This window comes from Cibotium barometz, chromosome 45 (genome assembly GCF_041138505.1).
Source record: "Cibotium barometz isolate CiBa-2024 chromosome 45, ASM4113850v1, whole genome shotgun sequence".
Lineage (NCBI taxonomy): Eukaryota > Viridiplantae > Streptophyta > Polypodiopsida > Cyatheales > Cibotiaceae > Cibotium > Cibotium barometz.
The window spans coordinates 17,104,618-17,126,779 of NC_141090.1; the positions used below are offsets into that span (position 1 = coordinate 17,104,618).

At 40.3% G+C, this 22,162-nt stretch overlaps 1 pseudogene; it reads left to right on the forward strand.

Annotated features, from left to right (window-relative positions):
* Nucleotides 1–9,726: 9,726 nt before the first annotated feature.
* LOC147612502 (uncharacterized) lies at nucleotides 9,727–17,282 on the forward strand (annotated as a pseudogene).
* Nucleotides 17,283–22,162: the final 4,880 nt, after the last annotated feature.

Consider the following 22,162-nt stretch of genomic DNA (forward strand, 5'->3'; position numbering starts at 1 on the left):
TTTTCAAAATAACATTTCTTTAATCATGCGGGACCTTGAGGTTAAAATAGAATAATTCTAAGTAAAACATGCCCGCCGTCTCCACCAAAAGATGTGACACGAAGTTGGGGTTTGGACTTCGGTCACTTCTTAGAATCAAAACACACTTGTATGAAACCTCACAGCCTCCTCACCTCCCTTTCTCTCCCTAGGTTAAGATAAAGATATACACATCAAAGGTGAGATCAGAATTCATGGAAGGAAAGATAAAAGGCTCCGGAGAAGCAAGAATTTCTGCCAGTCTTGCAGCTCCAAACAAGAGGGCGATTCTTTGTTGGAAAAAAATCTTCCGACTCAGGATTATGTGAACGGAAACATACGGGGAATATTGGTAAGGTTCATCTGTTTGAATTGGGCGATTTGGTCGGAACATATTAAAGCAAATGAATATAGCAATCACTTACAAGAGGATAAGACACATGGGATTAGCTTTTTGATAAGAGATTAAGAAAGAATGGTCAAAAGTCTATAAAAATAGAGATACACAGAGAATTGCAGTTTTAAATCCATATAGACTGTGCAAAAGAGGATTACATACATGCGTAGAGCTTGAAGAGAGCTTTGTGTCTATATAAAAACTTTTAAAAACGGGCAACCGAGCGAAAAGTTATGAGCATTTTACTACAAGACTATAAAACTGCCAAAATTCACCTAAAAGTTAGCAACTTTGGGAGAAGTTCTGATCATCAATGAAGTAAGGGATTAAGAAATTAGTTACATGAGTGGATCGAGCATATAAAGAGCTTCCTAGCCTCAATTTTAGAAACCAATACCCGAGTGATGAGTAATTACCGATTGAAATTTAGGTATTGGACCACAAAACTGCACTTCTCTCTCTTTGCATGAAACCTCAATTTTCACATAGCGTCTTGCCTTTCATCTCCTTCATGATTCAAGCTAGAGGGTAAGGGTTAATATTGCTCAGCGGAAAATCGTTGGTCCCCAAAGTCTTTCCGTGTGCGCATTACCGCTTAAACCATTGGTATCTCCAAAGGAGGGTGGCAATAAGGCAAGGGCTACCTTGAGAAGTCACAGGCCCACCAAGATAATAACTCCTTATCCCACTTATTATGAATCATCAAAGAGGTCCAAAATTGGGTTAAGCATGAGGAGCTAATGCTAAATGAGATATTCACATGTAAAGAGAGTGTTTGAATAAGGGTTTGAAAGATAAGAGAATGGCAATGACACAAAATGCTCAATTGAGGAGGCTTCATTCATTGATTTGAAAGGGAGAGGAGGGCTCCTTTTATAGGTGGAGAATCACCCTCTCTTCCATTGTTACAAATTACAACATAAAAATCTTCAACCCTTCAGTGACATAAGGGTAGATGTCACCATCAATTGTCCTCTTAGGCTAAGTCTTCTATTGATTAATAAATTGAAGACTTTTTGACTTTGAAAGTGTGATGAGATAATAGCCAAGTCTAAGTGGCATGTAGGTGGAGATCCCACTTACACATGGCGAAATTCTCCTCTTCCATGTAGGCATTCTAGAAGAATCTTTCCCAATTATGCACCTACACACACTCCTCCACATGCCTTCCACACTCCCCAACTTGTAGCCTTATGGTGAATACCATATTAATAATACAATAAAAATCCATGTGAGCATAAAGACCCACTTTTATTTTCCACATCACTAGCCTATCTACCATACCAAAGTATTTATCAAGCAGACTTATGGCATTTACAATGTGTGCACCCTAAATCAAGTAAAACCATTATATTTGAAGATAGAATGTTGTTATCAGGGTAGCCGCCAGGCTGCCGCATCACCACGCCGTTATTCCATTGTGGGCACTGCAATCTTCTTGGACAAGCTTCCACCTTATTACCATTGAGAAACCATCAAAATATGCACAAAATTAAAAATGAAAGATATCAATTTTTCATGTCACAGTAGGCTGTCTCGACAGGAGTAGGGTACCTGCCCACGATATCAAGCTACAAGATGACACAATTTGCAGAGGGGTTAGTACAAAGAAACAACCTCCTAATAAACTACATAAACAATATAATTTGAGATCGTTACTTATAAACTGGGCCTCCCATGATTCAACACCCCCTGCTCCAAAATGCACGCTTCCATATCGCTCCATTTGGATCCTTCGTGCCTCCACGTGCTTTAGACTGGGTTCCTCCTTCGCTTACTTCATTGCGTTCTTCCACTCACGCTTGTGAGCTGTGTGGGACGGGCTCCTTGGTGGTTGACCTCCCTGAAGCCTAGCAAGCTCCACTAGTGCATGCCTCTTAAGCGAAGATCTTTTATTGATAAGTATCGAAACAATCTTCGACTTGGCCCATTTATTTGTGAACTGAACATTGGGGGGGTTAGGATACCTAGAGCGAACAGCAGCGAGGGTCTCATCAGCTAACCTCTTTGGTTGATCTTTGTAGTGAATAAAGCAATCTCTGTAATTGTTAGCAATTACAAAGCGCATGAAGGCCATGATGTCCTTCCCCCGTGCATCCATCAAGATGCCTCCTGTCTGATGAGTGATGTCATAGTAGATCGTACCATCACTCGGAGGCACGTCTTGATCATCTGAATCATTCTCATTCCCACCACCACCCCCCCATAGCACTATGCCATGCATCCCCCACCGCTCTCCCTGCTACTACGCCTGTGTGTCGAGCTACTACGCTGGCCACTTGTAGCTGCTAGTGGAGAACCAAGTCTCGACGGCTCTACAAGGCAGAAGGGCCTCCTGACGGCATGGGGGAAGGGACATAGGACGGCATGGGGGAAGGGTCTTGGCTATGTAGCCGGCTGGGCTGTGTTGACTCCACTGGGGTAATCTCAAAAGGTGTGGGGTTGGGTTGTTTAGAGTCTGTAGTATTTTATGTGCATAATATCTTTTTCCTTTCAAATTTGTGAGTGAATTAGAAGCAACTAATCAACCATTCCTCGTGTGTTTAGTTCATATTACCTACTAACATTTCTGGTAGTGCATCGAAGGACGTGAAAGATTGTATTTACAAGATGGGCGAGCTTGTGAGGTACTTTACATGATACAAAATGTGATGCGTATCAATGCTCCATGCAAGGTGTTCATATTGCTAATATGGGGTACTTTTTCATTTCTAGGTATGTGAGCTCAAAGGAAATAGATCCCACCACGCTTGAGAATGCTCGAGTTATGTCAGTGGAGGTGGTTTGTTTAGTGGAGGAGACATTTCCACATTCTATTCTCACAAGCCAACTACATCTCATAGTGCATTTGGTGGATGAGATTGCTATATGCGGTACTATACATGCACGATGGTTGTTCTTCCTCGAGCGCTTCATGAAGACCTTGAAGGGTTTCGTGAGACAAAATGCAAGACCCAAAGGTAGCATGGCCGAGGGTTGGTTGATACAAGAGTCACTTGTATATATTTATGAGTTTCTTGTTGATGTGGATAGCTCTCTCCCACGACTATGGAGAGATGATAAAGACCTAAGGATGACCTCTATTGTGCCTCAAGGGAAAGGACGCAACAAAGTAATAGACACGGAGTTGCTTAATAATATCAACCTCTATTGTGTGCTTAATAGTGATGTGATGAAAAGATGGGTGACAAGATACGAGGATGCGAAGGCAAGAAGACAAGAAGAAAGGGCCCTCTTTCATACACACCACGGATCTCGTGTGCCATACCCTCCGTATCTAAGAGCACTTCCAAAGGATATTCATGTGGATTGGCTACTTGACGAAATGGAGAAAGCAGAGAAAGACAAGGGGATGCATATCACAATGGAAGAATGGGAGTATGCTAGGGGATGCATGAGCAAGGTCGGTATATAGAATGTTATGCATAAGTTAGGAGCTTTCAATAATTTAGATTGCTTATTTAATTGATTTTGTCTTGGTGTAGTGCACTATGTTCAATGCTATATGGTATCAGGGCAAGCATTTTTGAACACAACGGATTGATGATAAGAGAAACACACAAGATTGCGGCGTCATTGCTAGCTTTGAGGGAGCCAATGGAGCCATGGATGATTATTGTGGCATAATCCAAGATATTATTAAGCTTGACTTTCGACGCTTCTTTGTGTATGTTTTGGATGTAAAGTGGTTTAAGGACGTGGTGGAAAGAGGCTCTAATGCAACAATCAACAAACACCATGCAAGTGGCTTTGTAACTATTAACTCCACAAAGTTTTGGCAAAGTAAGAAGGACACACTAGTACTACCGTAACAATGTGAACAGGTACTGTACACACATATAAAAGTACTCACTTTTAAATATTTGATACCTTCGATGCAAGAAAAGTAACATGATTGTATTTGTGTTTGAATTAGGTTGTCTATCAACCAATGGTGAATAATAACAGATGGTGGCATGTCATACCTATTATGCCACGTTCCAAAGTGATGTATAGTACATTTATGAATATGGAGTGTATGGAGGATGATCATGGCCATGGAGGTGATAATGACCGTGATACGAGAGAGGAGGATGATCATGAGATAGGAGATATAGATATTGAGGCCATTACCCGTGAGGATGAGCCTACCATCGGTGATGCTGATGTCGATGAGCACATGAGTAGCACAAGTAGTAGTGGATTGAATGTATTTGTAGATCTAAACACTCGTTTGGAACCTAATTTTAACCTCAGGGATTAGTCAATTACAAAGTTTTCTTTCCTTGAATTCAAGTACCTTATCAGGTTCATGTGGAACATAGAATAATTCTTGGATTTCAACGAGTTCTTGAGGAGTAATTGTGTTAGATCCTCACCTCTCAGTTTCCCTTTTAATCTATTAATATAAAAGACTGGATGAACTCTAACATGTGGAGGTAGTTTAAGTTCATACACAACCATGCCAATCTGATGTATAAATCAAAATGGACAGCCATATCTAGGAGATAAATTCGAGCATTTTCCTTTTGACAAAGTCTGAGAATCTTTAGGAACTTTTAAATAAACCAACGCTCCTGGTTCAAAAGACCAAGTTGAGCGTCCTCTATTAGCAAAACCGTGCCCTATCTTGAGCACTCTTGATAGAATCCCGAGTTTCGGTCAGCATTTCCTGCATATCACGTAAGAAATCCCTTGATGCATCAAGCTCGATGTCCTAGATTGACATCAATAGGTGCCATGGGTTGATACCCATACATAAGTATGCACGGACTAAAAACAATAGCCGTATGTTTAAAACTGTTATAGGTAAATTCCATCATTGGAAGATATTTTTTTCAATTTGATGATTTTCCAGAGACATATACACGAAGCATATCCTCTACAATCTGATTCATACGCTCTGTTTTCCCATCAGTCTCTGTGGCGGATGATCAAAGGAACTCATAATCAAAGTAGTTTCCTCAATGTAAACTATTCAGAATAAAGTAGGAAAACATGGCATTATAACAGTAGGAACCAGGTATCCATCGACAGCCTGATGTACCCCACATCTGCTCATGGAATTATTGGCATTGCGAGTTACCCATATCAACATAGAGAGTCATCAACATCTCGGTGAGTCACATATGTCCATCCGTAAACCATCAGGTTGAATGTATAAATCACCTAAAGTACGAAACTAGAGAAAGAAATGCCAACAAAGGAAAAATCTAAATTTCCTTAATCAGAACACAACAAGATAAACTCGTTGAACTCTAAAGAAAGAGATTTCAACAAGTGAAAATGCTGACGAGATTACACTCATCAATACATGCAGGCTATAGATAAAAGAAGTTTATCTAGAGAATGCCCACACAACAACTTTAAATGAATTTAGAAAATGAGATTGTCTTTGAATGTTGAGGTCAACATGCTAAGTGATGTAAGCAAAGCAACAATCTTGAGCCCAAGTTATCCCATAAGATAATATATGTGAGGGATCGCTAGCATCCCATACCACCATGATACCACCCATACATACCTTACCAATTTGAAACTCCCTTGTATACCGTCTAGAAAATATGAATAAAATCCTGTATAAAAAAAATAAAATGGCCTTATTCTAGACTTTCAAATACTAAAACCTGTCTCTATATACCTGAGAATACATCAAGGAATAACTCTTTCCAAGTACATCATTAAAAAAGAATTTGAATTATTGGCGCCTTTCTAATGATAACTACCCAAAACACAATAAAGTTAGGGTAGAAAAATAACTCACCTAGATACATAAGTAACTAGGTATCCGAGTTGGAATATGTACAAGAGTACAAGGAACATAGTCTAAAATTACGTGCAAAAAATGAAGGCAAATGCTACCTTCAAAGCACATGAAATTATCCAAAAGATCAAATGATCCTTATAAAACCATGGATAAAAGCATAGAAGCTTCTCGAATCCATGAAAACCATAGTTGATCATAAAAATTAATGCATGACATCTAATATAGTCATTAATCATACCAGAAGAAGCATTAAAATTGATGGCCAACTCATCAATCCGGAGTATATGAATGTAGTGTCGTTCAAACAAAACTCCAAAGTAAGCAAGTGAAATACATGTGTGTAGCACTCAATAAAAAACCCCTAGACACAAGTGATCTAGGCAGAACCTGATGAGTTCATATAAAACTTGGAAAACATTCAATAAATCCACCAAAACAAACACATCAACTAACCCATGATAGAATTTGTCTTAGGCTTAGGAAATTAAGTATAGACCACACTTAAAGAAGTGCAAAATAAATTATCATGGAAAAGTGTCAAAGGTGAGACACACTTTGAACGCAAATACTAGCCCATCATTGTAGAAAGTAAGGAACGTGTCCAGAAATAATGGCTAAACAATGGTAAAAAATCATGAAAACATCGTTCAAAATTAATCCAAAAAGAAATAACTACTAATACAAAATTAATCTAAACAGAAATAACTACTAATACAAGGTACAATCGTATTAATAGTATGTGAATAACCGGCATCTCTCCAATGTCAGCATGAGAAAACATACTTCAACATTAAATAACCCTTGAAAACATTAAATTCTCGAGAAAAAGAATTCTCATGATTTTTTCCTAAAAATATGATAATTTTGAATTCCACCAAACCTTATGGTATTTCAAACCTATATTTTTTCAAAAAAAATTTAGCAAAAAAATTTACCAAAATACCATTAATATTTTAAAAATACCAATTTTTAGGATTTCAAAAAATAATTTCTAGAATATTCCTAATTTCTCCTAAGAATCCCATCATTCACGAAATTTCTAGTTTCGCCCAAGAGTTCTCAAATCTAATGAAAATTTACAATTTTAATGGATTTTCTAATTTTGTGGGCTTTCCGGAATATGGAAAGCCAACAGTTTCGGGAAAATGAAAAGACAAAAAAAAAAATCAGAATGTGAAAGGTCAAAAGTTTTCAGAATCTGAAAGGTCAAAAGATTTCCCGGAATTTGGAAAGCCAAAAGGTTTCCCGGGAATGCGGAAAGCCAAGAGTTTTCAAGAAAATAATTTTTAGAAATATACAGAGAATTGTTTTTCCAAATTTTGTATTTTCTCCACTTTTTTCCAAACTTTGAAAAGCTTTTTTTTGGAATTAAAAAAACCACTTTTTTTATAAATAAAAGCTTTAAGTAAAAAATTTAAAACATATTTTTAAAGGAGGGGAGGGGGGCGATTTTCGCCCGCAGGCTGCAACGCCCCCCCCCCCCCCCCCCCCCCCCCCCCCGCGTGCGCGATTTGAAAAACATGAGGGAGACCTCTCTCCTCACACCAATCTCCTCTCCTTGCTACTCCAACCCATTCTATCCTTCTCTCTCCACCCCCTTCTTCTCTGTTAAGAGAGGAGGATTAAGCAAAAATTAATTTGCTTAATCATAATTAAATATTAATTATGATTAATGTTCAATAAAAATGTCCCTATTAAGAGACGGTCACACGCGCAGGAGAAAAATAGAAGGAAAATTCAGAATTGAGAGGAGAAGAGAAATCCACGCACACAGGAGAGCACTCCATGCATCAATTGACTATCCCACCCTGCATTTCAGCAGAAATTTGGCAAAAATTTGAAAGAATATCCAAACCCGCAAAAAATGCATTAAAAATATATTTTTAACCCATGAAAATGCTCTAAACATTTCTAAAAATTTAGGAAAAAATCCTAAAAATTATAGAAATTCAGGGAATTCATTCTACCAAAAATATCTGCACTAAAATATGTGGTATTTTGGTAAAAAATTCCATAAATGCTTTTTTTAAACCACAAAAAATAGAAAAAAATAGCAATAAACTCACAAAATTTACCTGTAGGTAACGTCCATTCGTCCATTGAATAGAAGAAACATACTTTCCAATTGCCATATTGACAATCCACATGCAAATCATCAACATAAATCAACAAAATAAATTTTTATTCAGTAAATATTAAAATTTACTTCAAAAAATATCAAAAATTGCAGTAAGAAAGAAAAAATAACAACAATTAACTAGAGATTGCTCTAATACCATTGTAAAAACAATAAGATCTCTCTAGATAATTATTATGCATAAACATGCATAAATCAGGCATAAAGTCATCCACCCAACTAAATGGTAGCATGAGGAGATTTAGGAGGTGTGGAGATATTCTGGGAAGAGGTGGAGAGAATCAAGCAAAAGAGGTGGAGTGAATCAGGGAGAAATCAGTGGGATTAGATGCTTGGATGTAAACCCTATAAATTGAGGCATTGGCCTAATGAGAATTTGTTGGTTTTTTATTATCCATGCCTACATTAAGCTATCAATTAATTGCTCACTAGTCACGTCTTAATTATCATCTAATCTCTTTTCTAATGATGTTGATTCTAGCATTTGATCCACCATAGCTTATCACATTGCTGCAAATTTAACATGGTATCACAGTCTAGCCTAGAATCCATCAAGTTTATGAGCCCATTATCTTGCTAATCACTTAGCTATTTACGATTAGTAGATAACTAAGTTTTTATCTCTTTTTCAAAGAGCTCTCTGCACCCCCAGCTAGTGGAGGAGCTCTCTCTCCCTTCATACATAAAATTGGCCCAAACCACTTTAGCCACACATAGCCACAAGCCTTGTGCTTCAGCCCATTCAAACAAATCATCAAACCGCCGCTACGGCGGCAGCCAATTTTTGCTAATTTGCCAACGGCTTTTTTCTGAGGAGAATTGCAAATCTTGTCTACACCAAATGGAATGGCTCTATTTCCTCTTGGCCCTAGGGGTTTTCAAGGGTGCTCTACAAGTTAGTGAAGATAATTTTTTATTTGATCAAGTCTACAGTGAGATCCAAGCTCTTAATCAAATCTGCAGGTGACTTTGGTAAAACAGAGATTAAGCATTCAATGTTGGGTCAAATCTTGTGTTTCTTGGCTTAATTCTCTACTAGACTAATTGCTACTAATGGCCTTGAAAGGATTTGAGCTCATTTGAACTCTAAGGCCTCAGATTTGGACTCTCCGATACTCTGTTTTTTGTACACAAAATAGAGGATTAATTTTCTAATTAGTGATTAATCAGTACTAATCACTGTATTTTGGTGCAATTGAGGGTTCAAATTAATCACTGTATTTTGGTGCAATTGAGAGTTCAAATTAACCATTGGATATCTAATACAGATCCCTATAATTTCAGAATGCTGACCTAGTAAAGCAACTACACATGGGCATGGCCATCAACCTGCACGCGGCATCGAGACAAAGCCAACATAAGATTTGGTGGTCGAGGAGTTGAAGTTTCCCCTCGACAACCTGACAGAGATCACCCCCCCAGCCAAGCATGAGTACATGGTCTGCCATTTTGGCAACAACAACCGCTTTAGTGGAGAACATAAGCCAAGATAACCACAAGAACACCACCACCATTTTGGCAACTGCTTTAGTGGAGAACATAAGCCAAGATAACCACAAGAACGCCACCACCATTCTCTGCTATAGGATGTTCCTAGAACCCTTTTGGGCTACAGAACCAAATGTAGCACATTTCGGCGGCCATGGGATGAATCCGGAAGGTGGATAAAGGCAAGGATATTACTTTTGGTCACCATCTCCTTTTCCAAACTGTAAGAGGAAGCCACTCGCCTCGCAGACCCATATTAAGATGGGCCAGTTGCTCAAAATGCTCTTTTCGTTCCGGTGACAAGCCAGTGCAGAATTCGCCTCAGCCAGCCGAAGTGCCAAATTCTCTAGAACCACAACTGGAGGCACAAACTGTGCAAAACCTGGTCGAGGTGGCCAATTCAGAGAGAACCATCAGCCTGAACACCGAAATGGGATGCACCCAATCCACGACCATGGTGTCCCAGGTCAAGCGCAAGCTAGTGCTAGCCTCTCCCAACTCTCCAAACAAAACAACCAGCATGTCCTAGTGAAGCTACCATCTACGAAGCCGCTGACAGACCCCCAACAACCCCAGTCACCCCGACACAGTTGGTGGTGGTCTCCATCCTAGCGGGTCCCTCCACCCAATGCTCACCCATCACCATTCCCAAATGCTTTAAAGGGGATGATCTGTTCACCACCCACCAATTTGAGGCCTAGACGCTCTGGCTGCAAGACACCGTCAAGTGACTCTAGAAAGAGAACAGCACCCTGAGAGAGGAGGTGGCGGGATGCATAGAGGGAGGTGACCATGGCTAGGGAACCAAAAATCTGAGTTGTCGCCTACTTCATTGGCTTCCTACATTCGCTCAAAGACCAAGTCCTTAAGGAAAAAACACAAATCAACTTTCTGGACACAAAGAGCAGAATGCCAAACTAACCGCCCTGGGCCTATCTAGGAACTCGATCCGAAGGACATGCAGAACCTACCAACTCGCCATGGTGCCATATGTTGGGGAGCCACATCAAGGGAAGTCTCAGCCATGGCCCTCCTAAAAGTGGCATGTGGTGGGCCCTCCATAAGAACTATGACGAGATACAGGACAAGATGGCAACCATGAAGATGGCCTACAACCACCAACATCAACAGAGCGGGCCATGGAGGACAAGGGGAAAATGCAAGCTCACGTTGATGATATCAAATCCAAGGTCACAAGGAAGAGGCCCGTAACTCGGCAAAAGAAGCCCAACAAAACACACGAAGAAATCCAGTTGGCCATTTCCAGCAGCTAAGAGGCCAAGAATGTGACCCTCCGCGTCGAACTTGCCTCTACCCAAACATAGATCACAAAGCTGCACCCATCAGCAATCCAGCAATAGGGTAACCTCATGCAAACAATCCGGTAGGGTTGTTATTACATGCATATTCTAACTGCCATTGTGGCAGCCAACCTACCCAAACCCTGAGCGTGGAGGAGGATGGACACCTTTCTGTAGCAACAACATCCCCTGAACCATCAACCCCTCCCCAACCTCACCCCAGCTCCACCCGGCCCGAACAATCCAAACCCACCTGCTCCTCCTGACAATGATGATCAAAGACTAGATCTTTTAGACCTATGGAATCAAGAATGTACCTAAGCCTGTCAGGGTTAGGATTGCTCAAAAGCGCAATGTTGAGAAGAGAATGCCCAAGAGGATCTGTACTCCTATGTCTCTATCAGGGATGTGCGTGCCTCACTGGGTTCAAGAGTTTGGGCACTAAGGTTGTATAGTAGGATTAAATGGTATTGTTATATGTAGTCTGAAATCAGGAATGTGCCCAGGCTAAGGAGGATGCTAAGGATCATCTAACATGGTCCCTATCTCCGAGTGATTAACTCTATTGTACTAACAACATCGGGGAAGATTGAAGGTTCGAGTCATCAGATTGGAAATCTGACCCACCAAGAATGCGAGGTGTTGATCATGACAATCTTGAGGCCGGACAACCACTGAGGTGGAATATCGTCGAAATGTCAAAGCCATGGCCCACTCTGACGCACTTAACACTATGGTCCATCCAGTTAATTGGGTGATTATTGATGTAAATGAACTATGCTTAGACACTATGACACATCGGGAGCGTAGCAACGTTTTTGGAAGGAAAATATCAAGGGTTTTACAGATGCTCAGGCGATCTTTCACTGCTAAGCAGTGCTTTTTTACTGCTCAACAGTGCAATATTGCTGCCCAGTAATGCGCTGCTCAGCTACATCTATAATAGCGAAAAAATGTTGCTATATACTGTAAAAATATCCTCTCTTTTTTCCGCTTCTTTTCGACTGCATAATTTTATTTTTGAATACTATAAACTTGTACTCTGAGTTTGTTTTTACAGAATTTTGCCTTGTTTTTCACTTTACCTCTCCTACCCTATTCTCCTTAAGCTCAAGCAAGGTATGTATATATTGTTTTCCTTCATTTCCTATGCAAACAAGCTTTCCATTAAAGCTTTTGTGTGAGTATTTTCCTTCTCTTTTTTCTCTTTTAAGTTTTTCTTTTCTTCTTTTTTCCTTCTCATTGAAGCTTAACCCTAACCCTAGCTTCTACATAGAAACCCTAATAAAGAGATTTGATCGAGAGCTCTCCATCAAAGCTCTCTATTATGTTTTCTATTTAGAAACTAGGGTTAGGGTCAAGCTTCGATGAGAAGGGAAAAAGAAAGATTCAGTAAATTAGGATAAAATCTTTCATTAAGATTTCTATTAAGATTAGGGTTTTGTATATGCTTTCTATTAGGGTTAAGATTAGGGTTACTAATACTTTTTTTTTAAATTTGGTTTGGTTTTGTAGGTTATCCACACATACAAGCCCCATAAGGTAAGAGATTTCTCCCTTTTATGTTTCCTCTCTTATACTTTTACATGTTATAGGGTTTGTAAGTTTTAGGATTTATTATTGTTTCTCCCTTACATGGATAGCATAGCTCCTCTCTAGAGGTGGCCATATGCCTTAGCCTCATATATGAGGCTAATGCATAAAGCGTATCCATTATCCTTATGCATAAGTTCATACATAAGGGTAGTGCATAAACCTCATGCATGACTTATGCATTACCAAATGTATAAGCCTCATGCATGAGGCTTATACATAAGGTTTATGCATGAGACTTTTGCATAAAGCGTGATGAATAAGTCTCATATAGTAAGCTTATGCATTAGCGATAAGCCTTTATGTATAGCCTTATACATAAGCTTATCCATGAGGCTTATGTATTAGCCGTATGCATAAGTACCATGTATAAAGCCATATACATAAGCCATATGCACAAGTCTTATGTATAAAGCTTATGTATATGGCTAATGTATAAGATGGATACATAAGCTTTATCCACAAGTCTTATGTATAAAGCTTATGTATATGGCTAATGTATAAGATGGATACATCAAGTTTTATGCATAAGCCTCACACATAAGCCGCATACACGAGGCTTATGTATAAGCTCATGCATAAGCTGCATACATGAGGTGTATGTATTAAGCTTATCCATATGGCTAATGCATAAGCCTCATGTATGCGACAGCTTATGCATAAGGTTTATGCATGAGGCTTATACAGCTTTATGCAAGGGCTATGAATGCATAGCCTCATGCAATCTAGGAATGCTATGCATGAGCCTTATGCATAAGGATTGTGTAGTAGGTGAGTGCTACCTAGGCATGCATGTAGCTATCGGAATGCACCAGAAGCTCCCATTACATGCCGGGTACGCTACCTATGCACGCCGGTAGCTACCTAAGCATTGCTAGTAGCATCTTATGCATGCTGGTAGCTTCCTATGCATGTCGGTAGCAAGCAACACTAGCAACCAATGCATGCCGGTAGCAAAACCAACGCATGCTAGTAGCTTCCAGCGCATGCCGGTAGCAACCTATGCATGCCGTAGGCAACCTACGCATGACGGTAGCAACCGATGCATGCCGGGTGCTACCGATGCATGTCGGGTTCTTCATACGCATGCCGGTAGCAACCAACGCATGCTGGTAGCTTCCAATGCATGTTGGTAGCAACCAACCCATGCTAGTAGCTTCCAACGTATGTCGATAGCCTCCTATGCATGCCGGTAGCAACAACCAACACATGCCGGTAGCTTCCTACGCATGTTGGTAGCAACCAACGTATGCCGGTAGTAACCAACGCATGCCAACCAACACATGCCGGTAGCAGCCTAGGCATGCCGGTAGCAACCTACGCATGCGAGTAGCTTCCTATGCATGCCGATAGCAACCAAGGCATGCCGGGAGCTTCCTATGCATAAGAGTTTTAAGTATTTATGCTTTTTCTTGGATAGATGACAAATAACTTAAGGCGTGATGTTACACGTGAAGGAAGAGTCCATATCCCGACAATATTTGTAAGTGTATATTAGCCTCACATTGTATCTTATCTTTTAGTTAAAGAAGGTTATCTTAAATAACAACTTTCTAAAATGTTCACGTGTTTGTACAACTGTAGCTTATAGCAGTGGACCACCCCCCTACGCAAGAGAAATATGATTTTGCATTACAAAGAGGTTTGCAAGCTCTATTTGATAGAGTGCAAGATGAACGATGGATTGTTATTACTGGAGGAGATGCTTGGTAAGCATGGCAAGTAAGTTCATTCCTAAACCCTAAACCTCTTTGTTTCTGTAAAACTAATTATCACTTGTGTTAGTTTTATTGTGTTTTAAGATCATATAACTTGAAACCGTGGTGCAAACATAGCTATAGATAGCAATGGAAATGTGAGAAGCGAAGGGGCTAGAGCCACAAGGAACAATACCAATCGCGCAGAGCATAAGATCAAGATATCCCCTACCTCCATAGGTTTTTATTATGCTTTATCTTGTATATGAGTTTTTTGGAAATATACACTTATGTAATTCGCTAAGTATTATAATTGAATTTTGACATTCCTAAAACCATGGTTTGTAAATTTCTTTTCTTTTTGGTATTTGTAAGTTTTACATTACACTTGTCCATGATGATGTGAAGTTATGTTAGATATATTGTGTCTACATTAGGAAAAAAAGAGCTGGGGCAACAGACTAGGGAGTCCTATGCGCAAACTCCCCAGTCTGCCCCAACTTTTTTTAATTATGCAATATGTTTGCTGCTTAGCATCAAACTAGCAGCGCAATATCGCTGTCGAGTAGTGAAAAAGTGCTGCTAGTTTCGATGCTTAGTAGTAGCGAACCCATTATATAATGAAAATAGCAACGTGTTTAACAACGATATAGGCCTGACATCTCTGCACCCTTCTAAATATGAAAGCGCTGTAATTTTTGCTGATAAACCCTCATTCTGTTGTAGTAAGAGTAGGAGGGAATCTTTATACCACTCTATAATTGTGCATTAAACAGTATAAAGATGTAATCAAATTCTATACATAGGCTACTTTTAGCCGGGGTGGTGCTAATCAATTTTTGCTGCTAAACCCTCATTCTGTTGTAGTGAGAGCAGGAGGGAATCTTTATACCACTCTATAACTGTGCATTAAACAATATAAAGATGTAATCAAATTCTATACACAGGCTACTTTTAGCCGGGGTGGTGCTAATCAAATTGGGATCATTTTGAACTATTTTCGTATATCCTTCTCGTCTACCATTCTCTAAATCTGTCTTTAAAGTCTTCTTTGTTTATGCTGGCAGATAATTTACACAAGTCATTCTGTCTTGTATCATTTCTTTTGCGCAATCTCTTCTAAAATGATACGTTGTTTTTTGTGTTTTCCTATGCATGTTTGTGTATGCAATTGGTGTATTGTTGTGTGCATAACTAGAGACACTTAGTAGGTTGATCGGGTAGCAGTCACCCGCCACCAACACACATGCACACACACACAATCTCTTGTAAATCGGTACGCTATTTTTTGTGTATGTTTGTGTATCCAACTACTGTATTGATGTGTGCATAACTAGAGACACTTTTAGGTTGATAGGGTAGCAGTCACCCACCAACACAGATACACACACACACACACACACACACACACACACACACATGTACACACACACACACACACACACACACACACACACAAACACATGTATGTGTGTGTGCTAATCAAACTAGGATCATTTTGAATCATTTCTTTATATCATTCTCATTTACCATTCTCTAAATCCGCCTTTAAAGTCTTCTTTGTTTATGTTGGCAATCATATAATATACACAAGTCGATCTGTCTTGTATAACCGTTTCTTTTGCGGAATCTCTTGTAAATTGATATGTTGTTTTCTGTGTTTTCCTATGCATGTTTACGTATCCAACTGGTGTATTGTTGTGTGCATAACTAGCGACACTTAGTAGGTTCATCGGGTAGCAGTCACACATGCACACACACATGCACACACACACATGCACACACACACAATCTCTTGTAAATCGATATGCTATTTTTTGTGTATGTTTGTGTATCCAACTGGTGTATTGATGTGTGTATAACCCAAAGACACTTTTAGGTTGATCTAGTAGCAGTCACCCACCAACACAAATGCACACACACACATGCACACACACACACACACACAAACGCGTGTGCGTGCTGTTGTGCCATGGCACGTCTATGGTGTGAAACCATGCATATGAGGCCATTAAATGCAAATCCAGATGCATGGGATTAAGTGTTATGACTTGAGTCATTATATGATGCCTAAGTACATATGTTCATATTGTAAATGAGGTTCAATAAGACGAGCTGAGGCCGAGTCAGGTCTCGAAGCTTCTGTACATAAGTGTGGTGTGAATTATGGAGCTTTATGCTTATAGTAGACCTTGTAGTAGGGAACACCCTTCTCGACATGTATGGAAATGTGAGAGCATGTATGATATAAGGTTTGGTTTTCAAGAATGCCCTTTTGAGATATCGTGTCTTGGGATACCATGATTCCTGTTCTTATTCGGAATGAGCAGATCAAGGAGGCTTTGGGTTTGCTGGAGATGATGCTCCTAGGGCAGTGTTTCCTAGTATTGTGGGTCGTTCTCGGCGCACTGGTGTTATGGTGGGTATGGGACAGAAAGATGCATATGTTGGTGATGAGGTCCAATCTAAGTGGGGAATATTGAGCTTGAAATATCCTAATGAGCATGGTATTGTAACCAACTGGGATGACATGGAAAAGATTTGGGACCATACATTCTTTAATGAGCTTCGAGTTGCTCCTGAAGAGCATCCAGTCTTGCTCACTGAAGCTCCTCTCAATCCAAAAGCTAATCGAGAGAAGATGACTCAAATCAGGTTCGATACATTCAATGCACCAGCTACGTATGTTGCTATCCAGGCTGTGCTTTCATTGTATGCCAGTGGAAGGACAACAGGTATTGTGCTGGATTCGGGTGATGGTGTTACGCATACCGTTCCTATCTACGAGGGCTATGCTCTGCCACATGCTATCCTTACGTGGCAGCTTACGTGGAGATATCCAAATTTAAAGCTACATAAAAGGTGGCGCAGTGTATTGGGAACTAGGGAAATTTCGATAATATAGTTGCAAAAGGGATGCGCGCCCGAATTCCTTTCGGGAAAGAGAGAAAAACCAGAAAGGGGGCGCATATCGATGGGGTGTGTGCACAAAATGAGAAGCAGAGCATCATCTAACCAGGGATTTTAAAATCAAATCTGCAGCTACTGTATAAAGCTTTTTGGGGTTAGAATTAAAGAGGGAATGGAGTACTATCAAAGGAGATGATTTTCACATTATATATATTCTGTTCCTTGCGCAGTCGGCAGTGAAGCAGCCGTAAGGGGAATAGCGAAATCAAAGAAAAAATCGCTTTTTTTTTACTTTCAGATAAGTGAATTTTATTTTTGTTTATTACCACTTACGATTTGAAAAATTGTATAACCTATGAAACCTTTAAGGTTTTGGAGAATGAGAAGGTTTTGGACTTGGAGAATCTTGGAATAAGAAAGCATCAAAATACAATAAGATTCTTGGAATTTGGGTTTTATTTTCTACTTGATTGGATTTTGGAATGCAAGTCATGGAGTTTCCTAAAATCACATGAGTATGTTATAGATATGCCATATGTCATCTTTATTTGTGAGTTGTTGGAATCTAAAGGAAGGTTTTCAGGAGATAAAGAGACACCTTGAAATGATGGAATTGGTGTCATTTGATGTATGTGATGTGAATGGTCACATGTATGTGGGAATTTTTTGAAGATTATGTTGTGCCTACATGTGATTGGTTTGAGGCATTTGGAAAAAGAAGTCAGGAAATCTATGCTTGGAACTGGACATGCTCTGGAAACGCAATTTATGTGCAATCATCAGGCTGAATTTGGGGATGTTTTGAAGTGAATTGGCACATGTATATGTCATCAAAAATGGAGATGTCTTATGCTCCTTGGAGAGTAATGTGTGTGTGTTTCCTTGTTGGGATTAGAAGCTACTCTCACAGCTAGAAGTCTTGCACTTTCCCAGCGACACCGCCCATGTCACGACAGCTCTGGTGAACCCGACGTGAAACTGCTGGGGTGAGAGTGTGGTGAAATACACAGGGAAGATATGGCTGAGAATCCTGAGGGTCATGGGGTTCATTTTGACCCCAGAGTTATGCAAATGTTTCAGATGTTTACTATGTATATGCAACAGCAGCAAGCTGCTGAGAGGGGACAAATTTCGACGACCAAAGCACTGCAATCAATTGTGAAAAAGGTGGATCAATTTGATGGTAAGGATATCACAAAGTACCTGCGCAATTACACAAAGGAAATGGAGCTAAACAGGGTGACTGAGGAGGATATGGTTCAAAGCTTTGAGCTGGTATGTGTTCCTGAAATAAGAGAGCGCATAAGAGGATTGCAGACAGCACATGGTGGCAGAAATTGGGAGGAGTTCAAGCTTGCTTTAAAGGATGAATATTTCATGGAGGATTCCGAGCGAGTGACCAAACGAACTTTCTTGGAATGGGTCACAAAACCCAAAATGGGAATTTCAGCCACAGAGTTGCTAAGAGAGTTTGAGAAGCGCTATGCCCAGCTGTCAAGGATAGAGCGCACAACTTTGGACAGAGAAAAAATAGAGCTCTTCTTACAAGCAGCTGGGAAAGATCTCCAAGAGAAACTGGAAATCCTCCTTGAGGATAAGGATACAGAGCAGGGGCTAAAGAATGATTCGAATGATGTCGAGGATGCGGTCACCATGCTAGCAAAGCGGCAGCGAAGGAGGGATAAAATGGTGATGAGCTCGGCAACCCCTATAATTGTTGTTATCCCTGAGAATCTACCAAAACCAGCTGCTGCAATCCCAAAGGTAGAAGGGCCGATGGATGAGCTTATTAAGGGTATGCGAGACCTAAAATTGAAGATGTCCAGGATTGAGGAAAAAGGGCTACCATTAGGACAGGCTTCTATGCAAAGGCCTCAAAGCAAAGAAGGGTTTACATTCAGATGCATATGGTGTGATGACCCAGAACATGCAAAGAAAGACTGTGCTAGCTATAAAGAAGCCCTCAGAAATCAACTTGTGTTTTTCAAAGATGGAAAAATCCACCTTACAGAGACTGGTCTTCCATTAAACACAAACTTTGGAAAAGGAGGGATGAAAAAACTGGTTGAGGACATGGTCGCTAGACATGCCATCTCTATGGTTGAGGCGGCAACCTATGGGTTGAAGGTTGGTCAATCAAAGCAGGAATCTGAGAATGAAGATTTTTGGCCATCAACAATGGAACTAATTGCGTCAAAGAAGGTGTCTAAGCAGGCTTTGCATGAGGCAAGTGATTGTATACGTCTTGAGACTGGCTGGGAAGAGCCTGTGGATTCTTTATCTGTTCATGCCTACATAGCAAAATGCCAGAATAATGAGGCACAGGTAGAGGAAAAGCGTAAGAGGGAAAATGAGGAAGGAGGGCCATCAAAAAGGGTCACTCGTGGTAGTGAAAAGAAGGATCCTGGGCCATCGCATATGCCTCCACCGCATAGCAGACCTCCACAGGAAGTATCAATGGAAGAAGTGCCAGCAAAAATGAAGCATGAGAAGGAGAAGTGTAAAGGGAAGAGTCCACTCTACAAGCTTCAATCTGATATTGAAGCCGCAACAGATCTCAAAAAGGTGCTTGAAGAGAGGATTCTAAACAACAGGGTGGAATTTACATTAGGGGAAGTTTTGGGGATTGCAAAGAAAGAATTCCATGATGAGATAATTGATATTATACGAAGGAAAAGATAGTCCATAATTGAATCTATTCCATCACAAGGGGAGGCAAGCACTTCTAAGACTCATGGAGTACAGGTACAGCAAAAAGAAGAGAGAGAAAATGTGGTGGAATGTAATCACTCTGCTGAAGGGGCACGACAAGTGCGCTTTGTGGAAGAGGATGATGAAAAAGAAGTTCTTACAAAGAGTCATTACTCCAGGAGCCATTGGGCAAGGACCACCACTGAAACCCTTGTCAAGATAGGTGACTTGGAAGAGCCGTATGTCGCTCTAATCGACCATGGGTCTGAAATAAATCTTATGGCTAAAAATCTCTACAACAAATGTAAGTGGCCAATGGATGTAGATCATGGGTGGATGATTAAAGCAGCTAATAACTCATCTGGAGAGCTCTATGCAGCATGTCCAAATGTAAGGGTAACTATAGGGGATGTGAAAGATGATTAGAACTTCTTTGTTCAGGAGATGTCATCGTATCCCCTCATCCTTGGGCAACCCTACATTACAGCTGTGAGGATGGAAACAAAAGTTTTGGATGATGGCTCGGCATATGCAAGAATAAGGAGTAAAGATGGCAAGAAAGCTGTTTAGTTCTTGACAGTTTGCATTAACCATGAAAGGAACCGTGAGTCTCTTCGAGCACAGTCACTCCCAAAGATAAATAGAGAATTCATGAACTACAAGGAGATGAGGGATTTTGGCCAGGTGCCATTGTAAAGCGGGATTCCAATGGTACAAGGGAAAATGAGTTCTCGCAGGACTCAATCAATGTAAATAACTTTTCAGCAAATTTTCAGGGATTTTCTAGCTATGGGTCACTGGTCTTTGTAAAAAGCAAGGATTTGAAGCGTGGCATGCGTAGACATGTACAAAATGAACAAAAAAGTCTTGAGCAGTGTGGTCTTTTGGAGAAGAATGAGTTTATTTCAGGGGTGCTTGATGAGGTGTCATTTGTGGATACTATGGATGTGCTTTTTGATATGGGAAGAGCATGCTTACAGGGTGGAAATGAGATGATAGAGGTGTCATCTGTGGGGATGTATGATATAATCCGGGAATTTGAGGGGATGGAATGTAAAAACATGAATTGTGAGATGGATGCTCATGTTGATACAAAGTACAAAACAGTTGCAAAGAAGGTGAAACCAGTTGCCTTGCCTTTGCCACCAGGAAGCAAGGAAAAATAAGATGAAGCCTCTATGCAACCGAATCTCAGAGATCCGAAGAAAATTGGGCATAAGTTTACACAGGAAACCCTAAAAGAGCTGAAGATTGGTGAAAAGGATTTTCTGTTGCCAGCTGAAAGGGAATGCTTTGAGGAGATGCTTGTAAAACATGGAAAATCCTTTGCTTTTCAGCTGCATGAGATAGGCTGTGTTGATCCAAGTGTAACAGCGCCAATGGTGATCTTCACTGTACCACATGTGCCCTGGAACCTGCGGCTCACTTACCAAAGCTGATGGAATTACTAAAAGAAAAGATCAGGATGGGAATTTTGGAGCCATCATGCGCTCCATATTCCAACAGATGGTTTACTGTGCCAAAGAAAAATGGAACATTGCGCTTCATTCAAGACATGCAACCTATAAACAAAGTCACAATCAGGAATGTGGGAGCAGGTCCGATTGTGGATGAGTTTGCAGAAGCATTTGCAGGGAAAGCTATATACTCTATGGGTGATCTGTATTCGGGATATGATCAGTTCCAGCTGGATATACAAAGCAGAGACTTGACCACAATGAAAACTCCTTTGGGATTAGTAAGGATGTGTACCTCACCACAGGGAGCCACCAACTCAGTGGCGCATATGATGAATGGAATGAATAAAGTCTTGCGAGACTTCATACCACAAATAACTATGCCTTTTCTGGATGATGTGCCAATAAAAGGCTGTGATGAGAAAGACAAAGATGGGGATTTGGATTCGAAGGGGTGCCGCAAGTTTGTGGCGAATCATATAAAGGAATGTGATATGATTCTATCCAGGCTTGAAGAGGTGAATCTTACTTTATTCGGACTGAAATCAATGTTTGGGGTTGGTGAAGTGCTAATAGTGGGACATCTTTGTAGTACTAGTGGACGCCGACCTTGTCCAGCCAAGATAGATGCAATACAAAGAATGAAAGAGATATGCATTAATGTTACAGAGCTGAGGAGATTTCTTGGTGCATGTGTCTTTTATGTTATATGGATCCCGCATTATGC